The sequence below is a fragment of the Callospermophilus lateralis genome, chromosome 10 (assembly GCF_048772815.1).
Source record: "Callospermophilus lateralis isolate mCalLat2 chromosome 10, mCalLat2.hap1, whole genome shotgun sequence".
NCBI lineage: Eukaryota > Metazoa > Chordata > Mammalia > Rodentia > Sciuridae > Callospermophilus > Callospermophilus lateralis.
Genome location: NC_135314.1, coordinates 133,671,391 through 133,683,578, shown reverse-complemented (window position 1 = coordinate 133,683,578; position 12,188 = coordinate 133,671,391). Strand labels below are relative to the sequence as shown.

The 12,188-nt window shown below is 35.1% G+C and overlaps 1 pseudogene; it reads left to right on the top strand.

Moving 5' to 3' along the window:
• The first annotated feature begins 1,025 nt into the window (after window positions 1-1,025).
• LOC143407969 (E3 ubiquitin-protein ligase UBR5 pseudogene) lies at window positions 1,026-3,354 on the top strand (annotated as a pseudogene).
• Window positions 3,355-12,188: the final 8,834 nt, after the last annotated feature.

The following is a 12,188-nucleotide window of genomic DNA, read 5'->3' as shown; positions in this document are numbered from 1 at the left end:
AAACTAACCATCTCAATCAACAGCACCAAAAAAAAAAAAAAATCCACAACAGTTATTTTAAGAGAGTTGTACTGATATTAAGATATAGATGAGAAGATAAAGCGGATAATGCAAAATGTTTACCATTTGTGTTTCTAAATAAAGTTTGTATAGTTTTCCATTGTGCTATTCCTGGGACTTTTCTGGAGATAAGTTTGAAATATGCTAAATACATTTTTAGGGAAAAGAGGCATTATAAGCAAATATATGCAAGAATTTTTATTTGTAAAAAATGATACCTGTAGATGTGCACATAGACTGCCTAGTGCATTTTATTAGAGATGGAAACAGGATATGGAAACAAGTCCTTCTAGAAAAATGGGGTCTTGCAGAGCAAATATCTGATCATTGAACTGGCAAAAGGGGTGTCAGGAAGGAATGAAAAATGGCACTTATTCGTATTACGATCATGCTGAGTAATGGTGTAGGAGACCTATGGTTCCCGTCTGTGAAGAAAAAGAAACTAATAATCTGTGACATTCAAAATGGAGCCATTGTTCACTACACACATGTGTTTATCACAGTTCTCTGCACACATTGTATTCCCAGTGAAAAGGTGGTGTGTTAGCTTTTCTTCTCTGTGATAAAATACCTGAGGAATGCAACTTGTAAGAAAGAAAATTTGGCTCATGGCTTCAAGGGTTTTAATCAGTGATCATTTGGCACTGGTGCTTTGGCTCTGTGGCAAGGAAGACGATCATGGTGGTGGGAGCACATGGTGCAGCAGGTTTGATCACCTCATGGCATCTGTGAAGCAAGGTAAAAGAGGGGAGGTGAGGCAAAATATTCACCCCACAGGCACACCTCTGACAACCTGACTTCCTTCCACTAAGCCCCACCTTCTAATGGTTCCTCGACCTCCCAGTAGGGCCACAAGGCCTTTCACAAGCTTTTTACACATGGGCCTTTGGAGAATACTCATGGTCTGAACCCCAACAGTAGGATTCCCTTTGTAGGTGTCAGGATGTAAAAATACAGATACTGAAAGTGAAGGACCACCTCTTACATCTTTCAGGCCACAGTGTAGCTTCATGGGAATGGTTATTTCCCATGACATGCTGCTAGGACGTTGGCGTCTTTCTTTAGAACTATTTGGCAGAGTATTCATGGAAGATGTTGGAGCAGAACCTGGATCAATCCTAACTGAATTGGGTGGTTTTGAGGTCAAAGAATCAAAATTCCGTAGAGAAATGGAAAAACTGAGAAACCAGCAGTCAAGAGATTTATCACTAGAGGTTGATCGGGATCGAGATCTCCTCATTCAGCAGACTATGAGGCAGCTTAACAATCATTTTGGCCAAAGATGTGCAACTACTCCAATGGCTGTCCACAGAGTAAAAGTCACATTTAAGGATGAGCCAGGAGAGGGCAGTGGTGTAGCACGAAGTTTTTATACAGCCATTGCACAAGCATTTTTGTCAAATGAAATATTGCCAAATCTAGATTGTATCCAAAATGCCAACAAAGGTACCCACACAAGTTTAATGCAGAGATTAAGGAACAGAGGAGAGAGAGATCGGGAAAGGGAGAGGGAACGGGAAATGAGGAGGAGTAGTGGCTTGCGAGCGGGTTCTCGGAGAGACGGGGATAGAGATTTTCGAAGACAGCTTTCCATTGACACAAGGCCCTTCAGACCTGCCTCCGAAGGAAATCCTAGTGATGATCCTGATCCTTTGCCAGCACATCGGCAGGCACTTGGGGAGAGGCTTTATCCCCATGTGCAAGCAATGCAGCCAGCATTTGCAAGTAAAATTACTGGCATGCTGTTGGAATTATCCCCAGCTCAGCTGCTTCTCCTTCTAGCAAGTGAAGATTCTTTGAGAGCAAGAGTAGATGAGGCCATGGAACTCATTATTGCACATGGACGGGAAAATGGAGCTGATGGTATTCTGGATCTTGGATTATTAGACTCCTCAGAAAAGGAAAACCGAAAGCGTCATGGCTCTAGTCGAAGTGTTGTAGATATGGACTTAGATGACACTGATGATGGTGATGACAATGCCCCTTTGTTTTACCAACCCGGAAAAAGAGGATTTTATACTCCAAGGCCTGGCAAAAACACAGAAGCAAGGTTGAATTGTTTCAGGAACATTGGCAGGATTCTTGGACTATGTTTGTTGCAGAATGAACTATGTCCCATCACATTGAATAGACATGTAATTAAAGTACTACTTGGTAGAAAAGTCAACTGGCATGATTTTGCCTTTTTTGACCCTGTAATGTATGAAAGTTTGCGGCAATTAATCCTCGCTTCTCAGAGTTCAGATGCTGATGCTGTTTTCTCAGCAATGGATTTGGCATTTGCAATTGACCTGTGTAAAGAAGAAGGTGGAGGACAGGTTGAACTCATTCCTAATGGCGTGAACATACCGGTGACTCCCCAGAATGTGTATGAATATGTGCGGAAATATGCAGAACATAGAATGTTGGTAGTTGCAGAACAGCCATTACATGCAATGAGGAAAGGTCTACTAGACGTGCTTCCAAAAAACTCATTAGAAGATTTAACAGCAGAAGATTTTAGGCTTTTGGTAAATGGCTGTGGTGAAGTTAATGTGCAGATGCTGATTAGTTTCACCCCTTTCAATGATGAATCAGGAGAAAATGCTGAGAAGTTACTGCAGTTCACACTTTGGTTCTGGTCAATAGTAGAGAAAATGAGCATGACGGAACGACAAGATCTTGTTTACTTTTGGAAATCAAGCCCATCATTGCCAGCCAGTGAAGAAGGATTTCAGCCTATGCCCTCAATCACAATAAGACCACCAGATGACCAACATCTTCCTACTGCAAATACTTGCATTTCTCGACTTTACGTCCCACTCTATTCCTCTAAACAGATTCTCAAACAGAAATTGCTACTCGCCATTAAGACCAAGAATTTTGGTTTTGTGTAGAGTATAAAAAGTGTGTATTGCTGTGTAATATTACTAGCTAATTTTGTAGATTTTTTCCATTTGTCTATAAAAATTTATGGAAGTTAAAGCTGTCATATACCCCCCTGGTGGTTCCTTAAAGAGACTAAATACAGACATTCCTTGCTGAGTTTGTAGCTTAAAGGCCTGAGGAGCACTAGCAACATTTGGCTATAATGGTTTGCTAGTCAACAACTTCTGGGTCTAACCCCAGCCAAAGATGACAGCAGAACAACATAATTTACACTGTGATTTATCTTTTTGCTGAGGGGGAAAAATGTAAAATGTTCTGAAAATTCACTGCTGCCTTTGTGGAAAGTGTTTCAGCAAAGGTTCTTGTATAGAGGGAATAGGGAATTTCAAAATAAAAAATTAAGTATGTTCTGTGTTTTCATTTTAACTTTTTTATGGTGTTTAATTTGTGGTTGGCTGCAATTGTGTATCATGTATATGGAACTTGTAAAAAGTTCTTGACATTCAGATCTTCAAGATGAAATCACTTTTACCGATTAAAAAAAAAAACACTTTTATTGCGGTTTATTTCAGCTGCATTGAGCTCTAGGATATTAAATAATATCACTAATATTTTGTATGTAATTTGTTCATTTGAGTGAGGGCACTTTTTTGTACATATGATGGGGCCAATGCACAGTACTTTAATCACAATCACCTATTTTTTTTTTTTGTATTTCTATTCCAATGCAGTCAGTCAGGAGGTAACTGCACTTCAGTTCTAACTAGACATTTGTACTAAGGTATTTCAGTTATGTAAACTCAGCCTGGGCACTTTCTGATAACTGTAAAATGTTTTATAAGATCATGATTATTGAAAATACATTTTGGAAAATTTTAAATGTTCGTGAGCAGCTTAACTACTTTTGTATCTAGCCTTTTTTAAGTATCTTGTTACATTTACTTTTTTAAATAAATTATAGAAGAAATGTCAAGTAACACTGAAGGAACAATAGTTTTTATTTATATAGTTGTACATTTTTAAACTTAGGGCAATACACTGATATGGTTATGAGCATAAAAATTTTTTAGTTAAAGAACTGAAAGTTTATATACACATGGACTATAAAAATAGTAGAAAATCAATCCACATTTTACAGTTAGCAGAGAATCCTGAATGGCACCTGGCCAGGCCACTTTTTCTTTTTACAAATGGGAGAAATGAAATATGATTGTTACTTGGCATAGAAAGTTGACTTACTCAGTTATAACGAAGTGACAGGTTCTTTTTTGATGAGTCATGAATTATGTAGCCTAGGACCAATATCCCTAAATTCTTGTGGTTTTAGTAGCTTAAAAGAACACATTATTTTCAGTGGCATATTAAGGAGCACTTTTCTTCACTAAGTCTTCACGGAGACTTAAACTAGTCACTTTACATATTAAAAAATGAGAGAAAATCTTTGAACTTTCTCCTTTTTCTGTTCCTATGTAGACCTTATGGCCTTGGGGATAGTTTTCAGGTTCAAAGGCATTATGCTTTTAATATATAACTTCCTTTAAAAGACAACCACATGATATTCTCAATCCTGTTGACACTAAAAATATTTCAAAGTGAATGAAAGTAGTGGACCTCATTGTATTACTTAAAACACATAATAACACGCTGTATTAGATGTGTGTAAATTAGCTAAAGTGAGACATTGGTTTTTATGTCTAAATTCTATTTCTGAATAAATGAAATAGTAATTAGATTAAGAGCTGATTAGCATCAATGTGTTTGAAAGATACGAAATTTATATATCACCTTAACCTCTGTATGCACATGATGGGATTGATAAAATATTAAATGAGAGCAAACTAGAGATGATTAGGACATTTGAAACCCTAGCTGTGAACTTATTTTTAGTAGTTATTGAAAGAATGAAAATATTTAAAGTAATGCACAATGTCTTAAGTCTTCCTAAATCAAGATTTTGGTTAAAATGCTTTTAGAAATATTAAAAGCAAGAGTCTTTTTATTTAAAGTAAAGCATAAAATGGTTCTAAATGTAAAATAAAGTCATGTAAAATAAAAAAAAATTAAAAAAAATAAAATTATTGTATATTAGTTTCCAGTGTCTCTGTGAACTTATTAGACACCTGCCATTATTTGTCTTATTTATTTTAGTCTTTCAGATGGGCATGCAGTGCTATAAATTTATTATTATCTTTTAGATGTGCATGTAGTATAAAAAAAGTGACTTTTGTTGTTCTTTTTTCTGGCCCTGGTCATTTAACTCACAATTATTCTACTTATTAGCTATTTCCCCATTCCTTTTATTTTCTATTCTATTTTCAGACATAATTCAGTTGTAGAGACTGGCCTTGAACTTGTGATCCTCCTGCCTCAGCCTCTCAAGTCATTGGGATTTCAGATGTGTGCACCTCGCCAAATCTGTTTTAATTTTTCACATTTTATTTTGAAAGAATTTTAGACCTTTCTTTTTGCCTTTGACATGAAGACAACGATGGAAGACACCGATGTCAGTGCTGATGCTGCTGACTGCTAATATTGACTTTGATCTCTTTGGTAAGGGTATGTCAACCTGTTTTGCCCACTACAAAGCAAAAAAATTTTCTTTTTATGATCAGTAAATATATTATGGGGAGATATTTTGAAATTTTGCAGACTTTCTATTTCTTTTCTTAAAAATATTGATATTGTGGTGTTGGGAACAGAACCCAGGGATGCATGCATGCAAGATTAATGCTCTACCACTGAAATGCACTGCTAACCTTTCAAATACTCTGTTCCTAATCATGCTTTTTGCCCACTCATTTTATCATTTATTAACAATTCTTCTTGGCAACAATTGTTTCTTAGGCATTTGCAAAATACTGATCTTTATATTTATTTTATTTATCTATATTAATTGGAATTCTACCATAAGACAGAATCGTCCCTACTTCCACATTAATTGATTGAAGAATTTTATCAGAATAGATTTTTGAGTGTCTATGTTATTCTGTACGTTATAGTCTATTTACCATCACTCATTTTGTCTTTCAAGTCCAAGCTTATGCTGGGCCACTAGAAGCTCAATTTGGCTCTTATCACTTTTATAAACCCTCATAATATTTCTGAAGACTTCATTGTTTTTTAGCACTTCAAAAATTTTCAGGCTTATCTGGTGGTACCTCTGTAGACCTGCTATGGAATCAAGTTATTTCTTTAAGGATTTCTGTTTCCTTTTACTGACGAATGTAATTACTTAGTGGTGAGTTCTGATGAACAAGTCTGCTTATTACTACTGGACTGGAACTTTTATTGCTGATAAATGTATATATCTATCACTTATCTGTCATCTATCTATCATCTATCTCTTATCTATCTACCTTTCCATTCATCCATGTATCATTGATTTTGATTCAATGCAGTCCTTCTTTTTTGATAGTGAGAAACCTGGTTTTCAATATTTATTCTATGTGAATGTTTTTACTGAATTGAAGAATATATATTAAGTAATTTAGGAATTGCTCAACTCATAATATTCTGAAAGCCAATTGACTAACTAGTATATAATATTTGTTGGTAACTATTTTTGTTTAAGCTTGAAACATACAGCCCAAATACTAACTAAAGTTACTGAGGCTGGTTATTTTCTTGTCCATTCCTTGTAATATTATGCTTTTGTTTCAAATCTGTTAAATTTTTTGATGTCATTTGTATTAAATTTGGGGTTAAGATTACAAACAGGTTGACATTATAGCTTTGTACATTTCATGTGCTTTTCTCTGAACTCTAATAAATTGAGCAGCTTACTTTTACTGGTATTTTCTTTGTTTTAAAATGAATTGTGCAGAACCTTTATGTATTCTGAATATACGTATTATATTGGATAAATGTATCATAAATATTTGATACCATACTCTGAACCACCATTTCTCTTATTTTTCTCTTCTGATATACAGAAATTCTTACTTTTACTATAGTCTAATTACCTTTTAAAACTTTTTAAAGTGGTTTCAATATGCTGTAAAAATATATTTTCTGTCAAACTCATGGAGTCATTTTTAACTTTCTAATAAAAGCAGTTCTTTAATTTTTTAATTTAGATCAATAGCTACTTCTTTTTTAGCAATATGTTTTATTTGACAAAATATGTTTTAAATATAACATCAACATGTGTTAATATAGAGTGATCAGGATATTTTCTTTTTTATTGATTTTTTAAAAAATAAATGACAGCAGAATGCATTACAATTCCTATTATACATATACAGCACAATTTTTCATATCTCTGATTGTATACAAAGTTATGTTGACACCAATTCATGTCTTCATACATGTTCATTGGATAATGATGTCCATCACATTCCACCATCCTTGCTAATTCCTGCTTCCTACCTTTCCCTCCCACCCCTCTGCCCTATCTAAAGTTTATCTAATCCTCCCATGTTCTCCCTCCCTATCCCACTATGAGTCAACCTCCTTATATCAGAGAAAACATTTGGCATTTGTGTTTTTGGGATTGGCTAACTTCACTTAGCATTTTATTACAGGTTTTCATACACAGTAAGAAAGAAAAGTCAAGGTTTTTTTTTTTTTTACTATAACTGAAAGGTCTTTGATCCAGTGCCATTTATTAAATAATCCCTTATTTATTTTTTCAACTGTACTGAATATCATATTTGTTATAAATCAAGCAGTCATATAGAAATGGACTGTTCATAAACTCTAACGTGTGTGTGTGTGTGTGTGTGTGTGTGTGTGTGTGTGTGTTTTGTTGTTGTTATTTATGTATTTTGTCTGTCCAGGCACTACTGACACCTGAGACAAGCACTTCTGACCCAATGACAACAGAAACAAAATTGGCCAAAGAGTAAGAGCATTTAGGAAGAACTTGATTTGAGAGACTTCACTTCAAGGAGAGGGGAGACAGCACCAGCAGACTAATCAGGCTGTTCCTCAAAGAAAACAGCCAGTTTTATTCATGTGAAAGGGTGTGTGTGTTGCGGAGGGAGAAATGGGGGGTGTTAGGGATGATCTAGAGCTTAGGAATTTTCATTGACTTTAGGTGTATTTCAAAGGTGTTTCTTTTCCTGTGGGAGCCCTTCAATTTTGAGGGAAGGAGGGAAGTCAGTCTGTCCAGAGCCATACGTCACCTCTTTCCCATGGATGCCCAGTCCTGTGTAATGATTTCTGCATGTGATAAGTATCAGTCATTGCGGATTTTAAGAGAATATATTTTAAGAGAATATATAGGGTGTGGGAGAAAGTATGAGCCAAAGGAATAACAGTAACTCAATAAAAATACTGATTGAGAGAGGGCAAATAAATGGTAAATAGCAGACAGTTGTTAAGGCCTAGGCAATGGTGAAACAGTTAGGGACCCCCTGTGACAAGCAGTACCATTTAAAATTAAGGAAATAAAAACTCTGTGGTGGACCGAGACCATCAACACTTTTGAAAAAGGAGCAGATGCTCTCCAGAGACCTTACCTGAAGCCTGGCAGCCACTCAGAGAATGGTACATGTGTTTTCCTGCTGGATAACCACTAACTTGTAGCCTGCTACCCATGGAGAAGTGTGGTGTGTGTTCTTCCCACCCCTTCACTCTCTCAAGCAATTTTATCAGTCTCAAAAAAAACAGGTGCTTCACTAAGGCCAGACTGCCTTGTCTTAATGTCTCCAAGGACAAACTAGATAATAGTGTGGCCTGTTGGGGGATGTCCACAAGGCTATAAACAGACTCCTTGGGACCTAAAAATGTTGTTATTACTAAATTGCTATTTTATTGTTAATTATTTTTTAATAATTTTGTTCTCTGTCATATCTATCATTTGTGGATCCTTCACAAAATTTTATTTTAACCCCTTTATTCCTATGTATGATTTAGATTTAACTTATCAATCTTCATTAAAAAAAACAGTCTTGGGCTTCTGAATGAGGTTGTATCAATATGGAGACATGTTTATGATTCAAGTGCACATTGATGGGTATGTATATTGCATGGATAATTAAATTACAAATTATTTTAATATATTTAAAGATTTCTATTTTAGATTTTTACATATTTTTATTTTTAGATTTCTTCATGAATATTTGATGTTTTATGACTATTATAATTTCATTTTCTATTTGATTTGAGAAGTACAAATAGCTATTCCATTAGTATTTAATGTTATTAACAATAAAGTTGAAGTTACTTATGCAATTTCAGTTCTTATTTTCATGTGTCTCGTTTAGTTATTCCTCCTTTGTATTTTCTCCTCCAGCTCCCCCATGTTCCTAATTCTCACTCTTCTAATTCTTCTTCTCCTTCTCCCCCTCCTCCTTCTCCTCCTCCTCTTCCTCCTCCTTCTTCTCTGCCTCTTCCTCCTTCTCCTCTTCCTCTTCCTTCTTCTTCTTCCTATTTTTGGTCATGGGTATTGAATCCAGGATGCTTTACCACTGAGCTGAGCTACATCATCAGCCATTATTTTTATCACTATTATTATTTCTATTTTGAGACAGGTTCTTGCTAAGTTGCCAGGTTGGCCTCCAACTTGTGTTCCTCTTGCCTTAGCCTCCCAAATATCTGAGATTACAGGCATGTAACACCAAGCATCATATTTTTGTTATTGTTTTGTTTACATTTTCCTTTATTTTAAAGAGGTTTCTGTCTTTGGCCCTACCCTATGCTCAAGAGCAAATTTAGGACCTCTACATACCAACGAAATACACCCCTAGCCCCAAATCAGCATTTTCACTATACTATGTGATGTTCCCATATTCATTTCTAATGTAATAATTTGAATCTATTCTCTCTCATTTTTTCATCACACACTAAAATTTGTTAAATTTATTTCTTATAAAGAAGAAGCATTTGGTTTTATTATGTTCTGCTATTGTTTTTCCATTTCTTATTTCATTACATTCTTCTGTAATATTTATTTTCCTCCACTTTGCTTTAAGTTTAGTTTCATCTCCTCTCTCCAGTATGTTAAGGTTAAAGTTAGCTTACCGATTTGAGATTGTTCATCTTTCTTAATGTAGGTATTTTATAGCTTTAAATGATGATTTATAGCTCTAAGCTATGAAGAGATTCGCTATGGTGTATTCATATATATACATAGAAGAATTATTTTAGATTCATTCCACTGACTTTCCTTTTTTTATCCCCCGTCATTCCCCTTTGTCTAATCTATTGAATATTTATTATTCCCTTCTCTCCCCTTATTGTGAGTTAGCTTCCACATAGCAGTGAAAACATTTGGCCTTTGATTTTTGGGAATTGGCTTATTTCACTTAGCATGACAGTCTCCATCCATTTACTGGTAAATGAAATTTCATGAAATTATTCTTTTTATGGCTGAGTAAAACTAATAAATAAACATCTCTCTCTCTCTCTCTCTCTTTCTCATACACACACACACACACACACACACATAAAGACACACACACACACACACACACACACACACACACCCATCACATTATGAAAGACCTCTACAATGGAAACTACAAAATATTAAAGAAAGAAACTGAGGAAGACCTTAGAAGATGGAAAGGTCTCTCATGTTCTTGGATAGGCAGAATTAATATTATCAAAATAGTCATATTACCAAAAGGGCTATATACATTCAAAGCAATTCCCATCAAGATTGCAATGACATTCTTTATAGGAATAGAAAAAGTAGTCATAAAATTCATCTGGAAAAATAAAAGGCCCAGAAGAGGCAAAGCAATCCTTAGTGAGAAAAGTGAAGCAGGAGGCATCACAATCACAGACCTTAAATTATACTACAGAGTTATAGTAACAAAACCAGCGTGATATTGGCACAAAAAATAGTCAAGAAGACCAGTATAACAGAGTAGAGGACACAGAGACAAATCCACATAAATACAGTTATCTCATACTAGACAAAGGAGCCAAAAACATACATTAGAGAAAAGATAGCCTCTTCAACTAATGGTGCTTGGAAAACTACAAATCCATCTATAATAGAATAAAATTTAAGTTCCATCTCAGTCTGCAAAAAACTCAAATCAAAGTGAACTGAAAACCTAGAAATCAGATTATTCTGTTATGTTAAATTTTGAGATTCTAAATTTATTTCTAGCATATATTCAATCATGAGGAAAGTTCTGTATACACTTGTCTTTTTCCTTGATCTATTTTATATGGTCTTCTCTGTATTTTTTCATCTGTTTGCCTCCACTAACTTTAAGTTTATTATTTCATTGTTTTCTGTAACTTTCTAGAGCATATATCCGTTCACAATCTGATACAGCTAACTTTGAACCTGGGGACTGGGGTAATATTTGAAGTCATTCTTCAGTGTCAGATTCAATGATAGGAGGGATCCTTAGCTATCTATTTTTTTCTAAGTCTCTCTGCTAATTTTCTATCTGGTTTATGATACAGTTTTTTGCTTTTGTGCCATTTCTAGCTTCCTCTTAATTGTTAATTTCTATAAACTCTAGTGTTTCAAGAGAATTATGTCTAATTCATTTCACTGTCTTTTCTATTCCCATCCCCCCTCCCTCTTCTTCATTCCCCTTTGCCTAATCCAAGGAACTTCTATTCTTCCATCCCCCACCCTTGTTGTGTTTTAGCACCCGCATATCAGAAAGAACACTTGACCTTTATTTATTTGGGATTGGCTTATTTTGCTTAGTATGAGAGTCTCCAGTTCCAACCATTTCCTGGCAAATGCCAAAATTTCATCCTTCTTTATGATTTTATAAAATTTCAATTTGTATATATACCATGTTTTCTTTATCCATTCATCTGTTGAAGGTCACCTAGGTTGGTTCCATAGCTTAGTTACTGTGAATTAAACAGCTATAAACATTGATGTGTCTGCTTCACTGTAATACAATTACTTTAAGCCCTTTGGGTATATGCCCAGGAGTGGGATAACTGGGTCAAGTGGTGGCTCCATTACAAGTTTTCGGAGGGCTCTCCATACTGTTTTCCAGAGTGGTTGCACCAATTTGCAATCCTACCAGCAATTTAGGAGTGTACCTCCCCCCTCCATCTTCACCAACATTTTTTGTTGCATATATTCTTCATTTGTGCCAATCTGACTGAAGTGAGATGGAATCTCAGTTAAGTCTTAATTTGCATTTCTGTAACTGGTAGAGATATTGAACATTTTTCTCATATTTGTTGACTGTCTGTATTTATTCTGTGAAGTACCTGTTCAGTTCCTTTGCCCATTTATTGATTAGCTTATTTATTTATTTGCTGTTAAGTTTTTTGAATTCTTTATCCTGGAGAATAAGGCTCTATCTGTGGTGTAAAAGTAAATA